Source organism: Cupressus sempervirens, chromosome 11 (assembly GCF_028749045.1).
Source record: "Cupressus sempervirens isolate cs-2001-9-10 chromosome 11, ASM2874904v1, whole genome shotgun sequence".
NCBI lineage: Eukaryota > Viridiplantae > Streptophyta > Pinopsida > Cupressales > Cupressaceae > Cupressus > Cupressus sempervirens.
Window position 1 is genome coordinate 540764779 of NC_143128.1, and position 4631 is coordinate 540769409.

Genomic DNA, 4631 nt, shown 5'->3' on the forward strand with positions numbered 1-4631 from the left:
ATTACTCATGTTCAAAAAACTGCAATAAGTAAAGCTATTTAAATTTTTCTAGTGATGAAGAATTTATGAGCTTGAAAGATAGGTTAAAAAGTTCAAATTTGAACAGATAGGCATAGAAAGTAAGTTGTATACATTGTTTATAGCACAATTAGCTACTCCTTCCAAAAGATACAAAATATTCTCATATTTCTATAGGTTATTTATAGACCCATATACAATCTATGAATATAATGAACTTTTTAATTTTTTCTCCTTTCTTTTCTAATATATGCCAGCATGAATAGTGGACCTCTAGAGTTGATTTCAAATTCCTTCACTTCATTAGTCATACAGGAATTGGGTTTCATCTTAAATCTCATACAAGATGCTATATGTACACATTATTTATAAAAAATCAGATCTCTTATAAGAAATATAGAATACTTCCATATTACTATAAATAATTATTTATATACCCTATATATATGATTATTATTTTATTCTTTATTATTCTTTTCCAATATTTCTCACCGTAAATAGTGAACCACAAATCTACAATTGATTTCAAATTTCAAATTATCTCACTTCGTTACTCATATTTGAAAGTATATGAATTGGGTTTGATCTTACCAGAAAATGGCCACTGGGTTTGATCTTGAATCTTGAAGAGAAACGGGAAGCCAAAAACCCTAAACTATTTCAACCCCACAACGGTTAAATTTGTTTCAATTGCATGAGAATATAATGCATTGGCTGAGAACCTCTGTTAGGGAAAAGAGGGGTAAAAATTTATTAAGACAGAAAGGAATACAACAAGGAGCTCGATCCTGAGCAACAAGATCATCAAATTCTTGCACCATCTCAAAGGACAATTGCCTCCTATCCCTAATATTCCAACCCGGATCATGACTAGAAGCCCATTTGGCTAAACAATCAACAGCTCTGTTCCATTCATGAGGAATATACGTGAACCTAATGAACTGAAAAGAGGTAGAGAAGAGAATAATTTGCTTAACAACAGTGGCCAGCTGCCAACTAACATCCTCAAGCTCCTGCGAAGAAAGCATGTTCACCACCACCTGGGAATCAAACTCACAGATAATCTTACTCCATTCCCACAAGCAACACTGTTCCACAGCATATAAAATAGCCTGAGCTTCCATGAGATTGTTAGTGTAATCACCCTTATGAACTGAGAAGAAAAATTTAACATCCCCAGAACTACAACGAGCCACTCCCCCAATACTAGTGGGGCCAAGATTCCCACGGGAAGAACCATTAGTGTTAATTTTCAGAACTCCATAGGGAGGAGGAGTCCAATGCCCATCCCGGTTAACCCGACCCTTCCTCTGATGGTGAAGCTGCTTGGACACAGAAGGAAACCTTTGAACTGCAGCCCCATCCTGAGGATGAAAATTGAGGCGATTACAGATAGCAAGATCAACCGGATCCATACCCCCATCAAGCTCACACTTGACATGAATAGTTTCCTGAAGAGAATGTGATATCTTCCACCAAAGATGCAAAACATCAAGCTGAACATCTTGGAATATGCGACAATTCCTCTCCAACTAGATATGCCAAAGCATGAAAGATGGACCAGCAATCCAAGCAGCATGGAGAGAAGAAGACTTGGAGGGAGCACTGCCCAAACGAGCCTAGAACTCATGCTAAGAGGAGGCATGCCTACAAGAGCAACCCCAAGTGCTCCACCAAAAGTGCCATATCTGAGTACAATAGGAGCAATGGAAAAACAGATGGGAGACAGACTCCTCTCTATTACCACACAAAACACAATAAGAGGGGCCCTGAGAACCTCTGTTGGTCCTCTACAAGGGGGCTATTATCGTATAACCAACTCTTATCTATAGGCAGAAAAGAAAGAAAGAAGTCCAAAGTGGAAGGAATGGAGAGGGGCAAAGGAGAGGAGGGCTCTGCAAATTATGTTAATGGAGGATATCACCCTGTGGACATTGGCGATCTCTTCAATGGAGGTCGCTACTTGGTGCAATCCAAGCTTGGTTGGGGGGCTTTCTCCACTGTTTGGCTCGCATGGGACACCCTACTCAACAAATATGTGGCCCTCAAGATAAGAATGAGCAAAGATTGTCTTAGAGATGTAGCCCAACGTGAGGTTGGAATCCTCAAGTACATAGCAGAGAAGGATCCAGAGGACAAACAATGCGTGGTTAAATTGCTTGACGATTTCATACACACTGGCCCAAATGGGAATCATGTCTGCTTGGTTCTCGAGCATTTAGGAGACAATTTGAGGACTCTTCTCAAGCATCATCCTAATGGCATTCCATTGCACATGGTCAAGAAAATCTGTTTTCACATCTTGAGTGGACTATGTTTCTTGCATGGCAAACTTTCATTGATTCATACCGATCTCAAGCCAGAAAACATTCTTCTGCCGTGCACCATTGATCCGGAGAAAGATCCTAAGATGATTAGCCCCCCAATTTTAATGCCTTCTTGTAGCAATGCTGAATCCGCCATTGTTACAAGCTCTTCCTCCGCATCAATGACAAGAAATCAGAATGGCAAATCAGTGGTTCAAGATGATGAAGAAGAGGAATTGGGTGGGGGAAAAAAGGAATTGGGTGATGCATTGAAGGTAAATCCATGGCAGAGATTCAAAGAACTCAAGATCAACAGCCCTTCTAAGGAATGGATAGAATCCCTTGATCATCACAAGTGCAAGATAGCTGATTTGGGTAATGCAGTGAGCTTCCCAAATGATTTAATGGCTCCAATTCAAACACTTCGTTACGAGTGCCCGGAGACCATTTTGTGATCTCCATACGATGCTTCGGCAGATTTGTGGTCCGTTGCATGCATTGCCTATGAACTTGCAACAGGGGAGTTCTTGTTTAATCCTCAGGGGAAGAACGGGAACGAAAAGGCTGTGAATCACTTGAGCTTAATGATGGAACTCCTTGGTCCAATGCCAGGGGGAATTTCTATGCGTGGCAAGCTTTCACAAGATTATTTCGACAGTCATGGTCGCCTGAGAGGGTATAGGAAGTTGAAATATGGGTTTGCTAAAAAGGATGCATATGATTTCAAGGACTTTCTTTTTTCTCTCTTAAAATTTTTGCCTGGAAAAAGACCCACTGCAATGGTAGCCATTGATCATGCCTGGCTTAATCCTGTGCCTCGCCTTCTTCAATCACCATCATCATCTTCATCTCCACAAGATGATCAGAAAGAATGTGTTGAGGTTATTTCACAAGAGACGACAACAGAGAGAATGTGAAAGCATGATGGAAATGCTGGTATTTCAAGAAATGTTGTAAGAATCTGTGTGAGCAAAAAGCCATGATTATTATTTCTGTCCTGATTTCTGTGAAATTTCTGTCATACAAGAGGAACTAGGTTTATCAAGATAGATTCTTGGATCACTGTAGCAACGTATGATAATCTGTGGGTGGAAAATTGTATTTCAATGTGGAAGCATTTCCCCAAAATGCAAACTTCAATCAATCATTCATAGAGATCTTCCATATTTAATATATTTTCAAAAGTATAATAGCATTTAGTTTTGATTAGTTATATGTCTCTTGTTTCAGTTTATTGATTTTGGAATTGTATTCTTCTCTCCTTAAAGATCTTCCGTATGATTACTCTAGTAAGCATATAACTAGCACTTGTATCGTAAGGAGGTGCAAGGGGTACGCTGGTAGGTATTTGATTTGAAAGTATAATTTAAGATTTGCATAATAAAAGTAAGTTTATAAAAGTGTAGATCTACAAACATGTATCATTGCATAAAGTAGTCTATTAAATAGTAGCATCAAATAGTGTTTGTGGCTTTTGTAGGTCCTAAAAAACCATAGCATGAAATGCATGAAAAGACAAAAAATTATATTATTGCTACTTACAAATCTTTTCTATTTCTTTAGAAGGTGAAATGTTATAATTCATAAGTGACAATTATCATGAATTGAGGAAAGAGAGTAATTTAACAACTAGTTCTTTAAAAGTAGGTGTGTAGCTTATTCTCTTGGTGCGAAAAAAGCATTTAAATAAATAAATATTAAATATTAAATAAATAGGAACACAAGATGAATCTTAAAACTTAAAACCATACAATGCATACCAAAATTGATCACATAAACTTGCAAAACATAAATTAAGACCATAAGCAATAGCTTTCAAGAGTTAAAAGATAATATTATTTATTTTTATTAAAATGAATGCTAATAATTAAAAAGTAAAATCTTAATGAACTATTGGCACCTAAATGGCTTTGAAGTTTGTAGAATTTTCATCCACATACACATTTATATTAAAAATATGTCAATGTATAACCTCCAAATCTAACCTATCATAGAATCTTTTTAAAAAGGGAACCTTGAACTATCACTCTTTCTCCTCACATTCTTGCTTGCTCAATGATATCTTTTATGACCTCTCTAATTGGTTCAATATCATTAACTACCTTAATTTCTTTCCAAATTCCATGATTTAGTTTCTTTTCCAAAATCCCACCTCATGACTTCAACTATTATCACAAATAAGAAAGGGAATATGGGGTCAGCTTGTTGTATACCATTGGTTGCCTAGAAGAATCCACAAAATGTTGCTTTCACCATCATTGAACATTTTTAGTTGAAATACAAAACCATAACATTTATAGATTACTA

The 4631-nt window shown here is 37.0% G+C and overlaps 1 pseudogene; it reads left to right on the forward strand.

Moving 5' to 3' along the window:
- Positions 1–1885: 1885 nt before the first annotated feature.
- On the forward strand, positions 1886–3241 carry LOC149530768 (uncharacterized; annotated as a pseudogene).
- The last annotated feature ends 1390 nt before the right edge of the window (positions 3242–4631 follow it).